Here is a 12,741-nt window from a genome sequence, read left to right on the forward strand (position 1 = left end):
CCGACGATAAAAAACCATTAAAATCCTACAAGCTCGGGTTTTTGGGACACTGTATGAGATCTCTTGTTTGAAAAAAAAAACATCGATATTTCCAATAGTAATAACGTAATTACATTATTATTTTATCGAATTTCTGTATTTTTTATATAACAACATAAATAGTGCCATTCTCACCGACACATCCACATTCCTCTCAACTTGAGATTGAGATGTTCAAGTTGTCAAAAAATTTGATGAAATACTTAACCCATCAAGCCCCATAAGCTCACCGGTGATAAATAATATACTTGATAGTGATAGTTTGCGCAAAATACATATAAACTCTAAAGATTAATGTAAAAACATGTTAAAATTATCTCAATATCTTTTCTGATCAACAAAGTATTTCAAGAACATCTTAATTTGTGGTAACTAGTTTTTCTAAAATATTTTTAGTTATTTTCCAAGATATGCTTGAAGATAATATAATAAAACAAGAGGAAAATTTCGCGTTACAACAACCCACGTGGTAAAACGTAGTTCCTAAACGCCGAGACGAATCGTTAATTCCATAATGGATGAATGAAAATATCATAGATGGTGTAGAAGTATGTAGGTCGACTCTACCCACGCTCGTGTGAAAAGTAAACTTCAGTCCCAGTGTTCTGACATCTATATTACAAACTCGGTAATGTCTACGAACGTCTTAAATCAATCAATTACAACCTTAATACCATGGCATAGAACTCAAAATAAAAATATCTAAACTTTGTATACACAGTTTGTCGTGTGTATTGTTTAAGATTCGAAAAAAGTTGATGATGAATTTAAGGAAGTATAGCGCGTAATTCAGAATTAATAAGGGTGAAATTTTCCTAACACGTTAAAAACTAAATAAACGTTAGTTTAAATAGTAAATGCTATGATTCGGAACTTCGTTCGGAAAACGTCTTTTATTTGTTGTTACGTGAAACAGTGCCTGCGGCAAATCTTAGTATGAATAATTATACTTATTACGAATTATATTAAAAATTTTGAAACATTGGAATTTTGGTTATAAGATGGTGCTAACTGTTACCTTAAAGATATTTTAATAAAAACAAAAGTCAAATCATGCAAAGAATTATGGCGTTATGTGATAAGTTCCACAATTAATGTTTTTGTGATAAAAGTGATGATAAACGTTTCAATGATTTTATCGATAGTGTCACTTTAGTATGCTGTACATGCGAGCGCCGTTGAAGCACCACCTTCGTTCCACATACATTTTAATAAATTAATAAATATTTTCATCTTAAATGTCAGAGTACGTTAAACATGTTTTTATGCAAAGACTGTTGGAACATAAATAACCAAACTTTACGGTTTAGATCTGGTTATTAGCATTTTACTGTTGCAAAAACTGAAAGCATAAACTATCACGGGCCTCGACAAAGCATTGCATAAATCCGTCATACTCTACATTGCAAGCGAAGTGGCTTTAAAATATTAAACAATATCGTACGAGAATATTAAAAGTCAAACATAATCGGTGTTATCGCCCGTCCGGGCGTATTAAAAGGATCATCAATTTTATAACGCTTAGCCGACCACCGGGGCCGGGATTCCCTTATTCTGAGAAGAATCAAACAGCGGGACGTTCGGCTCATTCTCAGACAATGTGTAGGTATATTTGTGTAGACAATGGGAGGTATTTATGTACAAATAGCCGATCACCGAGGCAGGTGGAGGCGGGCACGAGCGGCGCCCCGCAGAGATTGACACCGACATGACACATGACACTGCGCCGGTATCGATATCGATAATTGCCGATGAAAATTAAACATCTCTCATTTTTCAAAGGTCAGCGAAGCACCTGCACACGAATGCAATAAAATATGATCGGTCTCAGATGAATATTATTGGCCTGAAAAATAAAAATAAATATAACATAATTATATTTAATGATACCGATGAATTGAGAGGTGACAATGAATTTAATCTAGTTTGTTAACTTCAAATCTATCTTTGTTCTTAGTATTGAGACGCAAACATTAGTATAACATGATGATTTATAGGTACCTCTATATAAATCATCATAGTTATAAATACGTAAGTACTAACAATAATATAACTATGAAGGGTTATAAATTTATATTATTAAACTGGAATTTAACCACATTAACAGTGAATTGACTAGGTAAACGTCAATCTTATCGACATCTTTTTATATTCATTATCGACATTATCGATCGTTTATAAGCACACCACTAGGAATCTGAACTTTAAGAACATTTCACACCTGCCTTTAAGATTTTGCGTCGAAACTAATTTTTACAATAAAATCACTGATTGGTATTAGTGCATTCCAAACGGGAAAATTATTGTTATTGTATTAGGTGGTCCCCAAATAATTTTTATTAGTTTTTGTAAGACTTTTTTTCAGACACAATCAAAATTACTTATTCATTAATTTGTACCAGCAGTATCATTTCTTTTTGCTGTATACATACAGTACTTTAATACAATTATTACTTCACAATTATTCTTAATATAATTTTTTAAAGACTTTTTTGACAATTGAACTTTCTGAGCTAGGATCAAAAAGCCTACCAAAATTTCTCTCATACATTATGCTTTCGCTACTGTAGAGTTATAAAAATATAATCGCTAGTCGTAGCTTTATATAGCATGATACACTATAACTCATTATAACATGACTTGCACTATCTTTTGTCTTGCTCTTATGAGCCAACAAAAACCATTGTTTTGTTGGCTTGTATCAAAAAACAATTAATATACACAGTACATTGACTGTATGATGCATTATAAAGAATGGAACATCTAGGTATTTGAATACTATACAAGAAATACCTATAATAAATAGGACTTTTAGGTGCATCCGATTTTCGCTGATTGTATTCAATCAACAAAAAATATTATACAGCGAATGACAATGCAAAGTAACAATAGCTAAGCTAAGTCTTATATTTATGTCTTGTACGTTGGAAAAGTCACATGATAGACAAGGACAGCGGACCAAAACTATACAATTACAAAATGCCACAATATCTAACACTACAGTATAGGAATTGTGGAAAAATTATCGAATTAAAAATATTAAAAGCTCTACCAAAAGAATTAAAAATAGACAATTAATATTAGGAAAAATAAATAAGTAGTTTGGAATTGCAGGTATAAAATAATTAAGGTCATTTTTACAACTTATAATTAGTACGTAGTAATTATGTTTTCTTGTAGACCGTTAAATAAATCGTTTTACAACGAACTCAAGACCAATAAAACTAACAGTTCAACTTTAACTCGGAAACAGACCACTTCATTAATATACCTACCTACTTATACTACTGTAAAATATATTTATCTCTGGTTAGAAGTTATAACATTATGATTGTTAATGATCTTCAACTATGTTTTAACTTTGGTTTGTGTATTGCACGAGAATCGTAAATTTTGCCGCGAGAAATACTATCCATTAACTTTTGTTTAAGACTAAAAGTACCACTAAGTATGTATGTAATATATCGAATACCTCGTGAAGACGTATTAGGATTGTGAAGAGAGCAAATAGATAGACATACACACTTTTACATTTGTGATATCAGAGTAGGGTTGCTACCCTAAGTAGGTGGTGAAAAATTCAATCAGATATATTTGTAAGTGTGTACGTATTTTGTTAATTTGCATAGAAAAGGCCAGGACATCACTGCACCAATTTTGATGATTAGCTACTACATTAATATGTCTATAAAGTATTCGTAGAATATGAGGGCGAACACGGGCTTTTAAAATGTATGATTCCTTTTGTAGGTTCCGACCTACACTAGACGCTTTCCGAAACATCTAGTGGTATTACATATGAGTCTGTAATGCAAACAATATCGTCGGAACGAAACAAGTTTTAATTAGTTTAGAATTTGAAAGCTATGAATATTTAAAGCTCACGGGCCATTTAATTTACAACGGGCCGGGGCCGACGCAATTATAGCGTTTATTAATATTGGGCAAACCGGCGCCTTCGGAAAAAATGGAATTTATACGTCAATAAGAGTTCGGATATGAGTTTAATAGTTGGCACAAGGCGAGCCGCGCCTATTACGTGCTGAGTTATTGGACGTGTTGCCCGGCGCGCCTCGTCTAAACACTGCTTCAAATAATTAAACACGGCGCTATCCATCTGAATGGATTTTCTTAAAAGTGAGCGACTCTTGACTGCTTTTGAGATAGATCAACATAACGAAGCACAGGCAATGAGAGCTAAAAACTAGAAATTCCGGAGACATGTTCAGAACTAGCATTCAGCAAGAAAGGTTTTCTTTTTCTATACTCCTTGCGGTGTTTGAATACGAGTAGGTGATAGTAAAATAAATTTTTGCTGAGGGTAAAAGCGAACTGTTGTAAATACTACGAGTATTTTTAGTAATTTCTGACTCTTCTCAAAATTCATGCATTAATATGAATAAAAAATATTAAAAGTTAATAAAAGTTTATTTATAGAGATGGGATGTAGAAAGTGTATTTTTACTTTAGTGACGTGAGAGTACTCTCATGTTATATTATAGTACAATGTAGTCAATTACGCTGGTTTCTGCGTGAACCGGACTATGGCGTGCGCAGTAAACTTATTGTGATAACATCAGTTATGGAACACGGTTATAATAGTCGGAAAAACTAGAGTCTTAGCTTTTTTGAACCCAACTATTATAATAATAAGATAATGCCTTTCTTTGTAAATTAGTGTAACTATTTTACAAAGAAAACACACAGAAAAAGCAGGAGCAAGACATTTTCACCGCGTGCGTGGTAGGAGGAGAGGATACGGTTTAGATTAAAAATAGTTACTCAAATTAAAAAAATCTCGGTTTCCAAGGGAAAGGGAAAAATAGGTGAATTTTATACAACTTCACCAATTTGAATTTATCTACAAATGTTTCCTATCTTTGTAACCCCATTTATCTAAAGAATATTTTCTACTTAAATACTTTAAATAACAGGTATGTCACTCCATCTTTCCTATAAACATATTGTTTATCAATTGTGTCTTATTATTTTGGGACTAGTAATTAATTGTAATAAATTATTTAAACTTAATAGTTCAAGTGACACCATTATAATGACACTCTTTTCCAATACAAACTTGTCACTTTAATCATTTTCGCTCAGTACGTTTTTAGTATTACAACGTAATATTATAATTACCTATACGTAATAGTTTTATTAGCATATTTTAATTTAGTAATTAGTAAGTACAAGACGTATTAGCTGCTTAATTTTACGGAAAATTATTTTTTCGCTGTTTTAATTTTGTTTCTATTAATTTCACTTTGAAATTAATAGAAATGCTTAAATATGAAAACTAACAGTATTTTGTTACATAATCTGTTATAACTTTTAATTTGTACGAGGGAACAAAGTTACTAAGGTGGGGTTGCACCCATGTGCAAGTTAAAGTTATGGTTATAGTTAAGGCTAACTTTAACTTTAACCTTAACTTTGACCGGAGAAATTATTGACAGATGACAGCTGGTCCAGCAAGGTTATAAATGAACGTGGGCGGGGGCGCTGCTGGTAAAGGAGAACTGTCAAAAAGCGTTCTTTGTATGATGACAGTTACGATTCCTTAGTTTTTATTATTCGTAGTGAATATACTTTAATTTAATGAAGAGTTTGATAGATAATGTATGGAGTTTATGTCAAAATCTTCATTTAATTATGTAATTAATGTTCCACTCTGAGTGCGACATTTAAGTTTTTCCTCTTTATATCACAGAGGACTACTTTTATAATATTACTAAGCCGTATATAATTATGTAGTCTGGAGAAATAAATTAGTTTATAATGATTTAAGCACACAGAAAAACAATAATTGTTTTTGTGTGTGCTAAAATTTATTTTTAGCTAATTAATATATTATTATAACTAACGGTCAACCTTTTCTTTGTATTAGACTTCAACGAGAGTCAAAAGATATCATGCTAAATAAAATATTATGGTTTTTGAGAAAAAACAGTATTTTATTAAGTAAGTCCAATATATTTAGGTTGTCACATTAAGCTAATAAATATTTGTCGAGTGAATAGTTTAAGTATTGTAAAAACACAATCTTTTTTTTTATTACAAATATAATAACTTTACTTTACAATATTGAGACTAAAAATATAACATTGTTTTCGATTAATTATATTTAACTTGTTTGTTACTGTACGGACTTGATTGTAATGGAAAATAACCGTATTTAAAAAAGATAAAACCGACTTCATAATTGTACGTAATAGAGAATTAAAACTCCCTATCTTCAAAACTACTGAACCGATTTTGATGAAACTCGAACTATTCTCTAAGTTGAACAATACATAGTACAACAAAAAAAAACTGAAATCGGTAAGGTTCCAGAGATATGCGAACACAAAAATAAAAACATACATACATACATGCTTACATACATGTACTGTATTACATACACTTTTGGACAAATTTGTTCAGAAGGTGATGAAGACTAACATATTATACGAAAATTAGGCAGTTCTGGAAATATTTCATACATACGCGTCGAATTGATAACTTCATTTTTTGAAGTCGGTTAAATGTATTTTTTAAAACTCGAAATCAGCAATTTCAAATACAAGAAGCTAGTGTGTCAATCTGTATAACTCTTCATATTGTAAGCGCTGCACCTATTTAATTTTATAAAAAAATATATTGAATTATTTACTTTACGGTTACAGTCAAATAAAAGCCTGAGACATATTATAAGCATTTATAATTAGTGTTCATGTATCATTTTCAGAGCGTATTCCTTCTTAATTCCGCACCTGCAGTTATTCTAATGTTGCGAGTGTCTATGGGCGACGGTAGTTGCTTTCCATCAGGTGACCTGTTTGTTCGTCTGCCCCTTATTTTATATAAAAAAAATCCATCTAAATGGGAAAATGCCCGGGCGCTTTTGGTAGTTGTGGTAATTTTCATTTCTTTGCGGCATAAGACTTTGAATTATCTTTCGTCAAGTTGAGTGAAGATGCAACATTTCTACACTATGCGAGTGAAGTTTTAGGCGGCATAATAAAGTCCATACTAATATGTATTATAAATGTGAAAGTGTCTCTGTCTGTCTGTCTGTCTATCTGTCTGTTTGTCTGTCTGTCTGTTACCTCTTCACGCCTAGCCTTTGTGTCGGAAAAATGTACGGTTACTGCGCGAGAATCGAATTTTGCCGCAACGGAGTTGCGGGCATCATCTAGTTTACTTTAAAATAATAAAAAATGAGTTGCACTAGCAAATAACTGGAGTCATTTATTTGGTATGGACGTGCTCACGCGATCCACATATTCATCACAACATAAATACCTAAATTAAGCAGCTGCGAGGATATCGTTTAAAATATAATAATAGACGTCCAGAACGTTCTAGGTCATTTTATATGAGACCTAACAAATCTAGTAATGGCCACACACGATTAACGAAGAACTGCATAGACAAGTTGCATTCAATAATAAGCGATAGTTGAAAAAAAATCGCAGTCGAATATTATATTAACCTCCTCAATTTTGGGAGTCGTTAAAATGGTATGACAGTTATGTCAAAAGTTTGTCGTTTGCCGCATGCGCCTGATTTAAAACGAATGTACGATGATATTTTTTGATAAAAGCGGTTTTATATCAATTAAAGCCACACAATAATTTATTACTAATATGACAACTATTATTTATTGCATTACACTCCTATGTCTACGTATATGACTTATATTTACCGAATAACGATACGTTAACACGTCGGGCTTATGGCGTCGTAAAATTGGACAAATTAACATAAAATATGACCGCAATCGGTCATATATGTGTTATAAATCTTTTGGCAAATGCATTGCCATAAAAACGAACTATAAAAAAGCTCAATTCTTGCTTTAAAAACGAAAATATCTAGAACTAGGTGTTGTCCGCGACTTCGTTCGCATGTACATTCGCTCATCACGTAGGACCTTATTTTGCCATAATAAAAATTATCTTTTGTCCTTTTTCGTGACCAAAGTACTTCCGTACAAAATTTTATCCAAATCGTATCAGCTTTTTTAATGTAGAAAGTATCAGATAGACACTTTCACATTTATAATATTATTAGTATGGATTTAAGACCTTCTTAAGGTCAATGTCACATAGGTACTCAATTACTTTTAAAGGTGTTAAAGAGTAACAATATATTTTACTTTACAGTTAATTTATAGATAATGGAACTTTGTGAAAAAGTGCAGTTAGTGCTGGACAGGCTCGTGATTATTATTAATATTTCAGAAGTTTGAGTACACGTCACGGAAAAATAGAGTATTTTTGACGAAAATATGAAATTAATTTCGTGTTATCGGGTTTGCGAAACTCAATGTCAAACCCATAAATTTTCTATTCGAAAATTTCCTGTCAAAACTTTTGATGCAATGAGGGTGTTTGAAATTCTATAGGTCTATCGTGTCAAACTGCTGTTGTATGTCACGATATCCTCGATATAGCTGTCATGTGTCACGATAATAATATGCCTATTTGAAACGATAGACCCGGCTACATAGCGGCACCTGGTGGTAATTTCAAACAAAATCATTTTTAGGGTTCCGTACCCAAAGGGTAAAAACTTGACCATATTACTTAGACTTCGTTGTTTGTCCGTCTGTCTGTCTCCAGGCTGTAACTCAAGAACGGTAATAGCTAGAGAGTTGAAATTTTCACAGATTATGTATTATATGTTGCCGCTATAACAACAAATACTAAAATCAAAATAAAATTAATATTTAAGTGGGGCTCCCATACAACAAACGTATTTTTTTTGGCCTTTTGTGCTCTATATCAATAATGACAACAGGTAGGTACTTAAATTTTTCTCAAAGTCCTTAGTTATATGTTTAATTTAATATTTAATAATAATTTTAAAATTAAATAAAAAGTTGAGTGGGGCTCGAATACAAAAAATACAAATTTTGGCCTAATTTTGATCTATAATGGTACGGAACCCTTCGTACGCGAGTCCGACTCGCACTTGGCCGATTTTTGATAAAGCTCAGTAGCAGCTGTAAAACATTGTTTATACAAACGCGGCGCCGGGACGCGACATGTCGTAGCCAAAATTTATTTTTATGGAATCGGTCGGCAGGGGAATTAGGTAAGCGACACGACCCTTAGTCATAGGTTACACAGTCAGTCTGGCATCAATTCCATTCCTCAGTTCAGACTGAGGAATGGAATTGATGCCAGACTGACTGAGAATGTCAATCTCAGGACTGACGCCAGAATTAGTGGCGTAACTATAGGGTAGCAGGGCTGGCAATTAGCCAGAGGCCATGAGGTTAGAATTTTTTTATACATGGTTTTATTATGAGCGTGACGATAACCTGATAAGATATGAATTTGCCACAAGCCCCGGATGTTATAGTTACACCACTCGCCAGAATTATGACCGTACATAATAAAAAATGACCAGTCCGTCAATCACACGGTTACACGATCATTCTTCCGTCAGTCTGGACCAGCTACTCATGACTAGTTCAATGAGACGTGAAGTGTTCAGTCCAGTCGCTCTGCTGCATTTACGGCTAGTGCGTTTTCACCTTTAACATTCAGCTGTTGAGCAATGGCTTCGATTTCAGAACAGTTTAAAAAACACACATTCCTTCAAACTACAAAACGATCGATTTGATATGCAATAAATAGAGTAGGAACAAGCGGGGGGTATCGATATGGGCTTTAATTGTTCGTAATTACTATTGACCGACGTGGGTTCGGCTTCGGCTTCGGCTACCTACAACTAAAATGATCTTGTTCGGCTATAAAATTCTTGTTCGGCAAAAATGACGGTCGATACAGAAACTTTGTCAACGGTTGGTGTTCTAGAGAACGAGCGTCGAAAGTGAAAGAAGTCGATTTCTATTAATTATGCAGATAATGTTTTGTAAAAAATGTCGTGTTCAGCACACTCAGAGACTCATCCTTAAAGTTTCTGTCAAACTCTTTATTCAATTTTTAAGTAATCGTCAAATCGTCAAATAATATTAAGTGCAGCCGTAAGACGTTTCAAACCTTCACTTTTAGCCTAGTACTGGGCCGAACATTATGACTGTCAATCGGCTTCGGCCGAAAATCGACGACGAATTCTGTCAAACACTAGTAATTACGAACCAATCTCTCTTCTCCGTTTATCGGCTGTTTATTACTTAATACCGCGGCTTAGCCTGTGTTGTGCCGACAGATTACATTATGACACGCTTCGAATATTTGTGTCGTCTTTTGTTTAATAGTTATTGATTCGTTTAACTGTTCTTTATTGATCTTTGAATCACATTCAAAACGGATGGATTTGAAAAGGAGATCGTGTAGCCATGTTATATTCCAAACGCATTTAAACTTGAACATAAATTCCACCAAGAACCGAAAGTACAATCAATCACATGTATTTAAACTTATATCGAAGACTATGACCGACCACGTAGTTTTTCAAGAATGCCAAAAATAATGTTTCAATATTATTATTACAATATTATCAAAGGAATTATTGATTTGTAAGCAGACAAACGACCTAGGTAGCTTTAGTCTAGTCAAGCTCAAGTCTCAACCGTCTGAATAAGGATTTTAATCTGCGTATGAATCGATTTCCCTGACAGTACATTATTCAATAGAAAATAGAAATATTTGAGCATAGAACGCCTCATGTTTGAACTTTAACTGCGATGGGTTATAAAGTTAGGAGGTTCCGAGTTCCAGCTGTGATTTACTACCGAAACCGTGGATTTCATAGATTTGATTTTACAGAACATACAGGAACTTGCAAATATTCCAGTTGAGTTAATTAATCTCTTGAAGGTTGAATATTTTTTCTTATTAGGTCAGGAAGAACAGGCTCTAAATATCACAATGTAGACACAACTGATGTTATTTCATCTTTACGGTAATTTCCCGGTTTCTAATAAAAATATTAAGTATACTTAAAAAGTATACAGAAGTAAAAGTTAAAACATGTTTTTCCTTCTCAGTCGAACCACTTTTCTAACGTACCTACAAGGACAAAACACTGTATATATCATAAGTCATAATAATATGTAGCCACATTGAAGATCTTGTTAGCAAGTTGCTAAATATTTAAAGTAACACCAGAGCTCGCTCTTTACAAGATTGACAATCAATATGTCTGCTGAAATGTTCAGGTAACCCTCTGCTTCTTAAACCTTATGCCGTCACCATAAATGTCATGTCGGAGGTAAAATAACTGTGAAAATAGTGCAAGCTGGGTACCGTGTGACGTCACAGCACGCACACTAACATGACGTCACTAGACACGCCCATCCCCGCCCGTTGCCGACCCCCTAGACAACAAACTACATACTGAAATGCACTCTACGCTCAAAAACATAGAGTCAATATTCCAAAGGCGTGCTCACTCGCAGTCTTTCGTAGCAGATCCTTATCGATGGTTTCGTGAATATGTTGTACTTGTATTTCATGTTTCAAATAGGCCAGGTTAAAGTAACTATATCCTATGAAATATGGTTTCGTGATCCAAGCTGTGTTAACTATGTAGTTAGTAGCCATCTAGGTGAAAATTTTATAATAGGTTGGGGAAAAAGTCTTTTCGCATTATAATAGTGTGTACCTATGAACTTGTCATAAAATCTCTTGGGCTCTACTAATTGTATCTGGCTGATTTTGGTATCATTAAAACGGTTTTAATTTTACAGAAGACAATTCCAAATTCAAATTATGCATAGGTAAATGTGAGAATTTCATTTGTTTTTCTTATTGTTAAATTGTATTAAAATTAAAGTGATTCTAATGAAGAAATTCGATACCTTTTTTAAATTGTATTACAAAGAAGGTAAAAATGCAACACAAGCCGCGAAAAAATTTGTGATGTTTTTGGACCTGCAGTATCTGTGAGAGTAGCGCAAAAGATGCACCTCGCTCTGGTCTCGTTCTGTTACGGACAAAATTGATGCCATTTTTGAAAAAGTGGAGCAAGCTGCAAGATCGGCATATTACTAGTTACGATGTAGCTGAAGAACTGGGTATTGACCACAAAACGGTTTTGGCGCATTTGAAAAAATCTGGGGTACCTACACAAAAAAGCTCGATATTTGGGTGCTTTATGGGCTCACTAAAAGAAACTTAATAACCGTGTACTCATTTGTGATTCTTTATTACGACGTAATGAAACCGAACCATTTTTGAATAAGCTGATAACTGTTGCTGAAAGATTATCCTTCAGAAAATTGTGGCCTTTCCTGGAACTAATAGTATTTTCATACAAAATTTCATGTCTATTCTCACGATAGACCGGATAAGGCGTAACGTTTATTTATTTATTTATTTATTTAAAGAGGCAGGACTTTCGCATTCCTAAAATAAGTAATATGTAATTATATTTTATAATTGTTTAAGTTATAAAATTACTTATTTTTACAACACTATAAATCTACAAGAGGAAAATAAAAAAGAGGAAAATAAAGTAATATCATTTTTATGTAGCTTTTTGATTGGCTCTGAATACACACTATCCAAAATTATACAAAAAATAAAAATATTTTGGCTACCTGATAATATTTGCATAATGTCACTAGTGTTGGAACTATTGTCACTGTTTTCCAGGATTTTAAAATAGTACGACCACATTCACGTATTTTCCAGGACATGATCTTAAAATATCTTTAATAAACTATATTAATAGAATAAACTACTCAATCTTTAGCGTAATAGATAATAGATCCTTGTAGATAATTTTGCAAAGAAATGCACT

The sequence above is a fragment of the Aricia agestis genome, chromosome Z (assembly GCF_905147365.1).
Source record: "Aricia agestis chromosome Z, ilAriAges1.1, whole genome shotgun sequence".
Taxonomy (NCBI): Eukaryota; Metazoa; Arthropoda; class Insecta; order Lepidoptera; family Lycaenidae; genus Aricia; species Aricia agestis.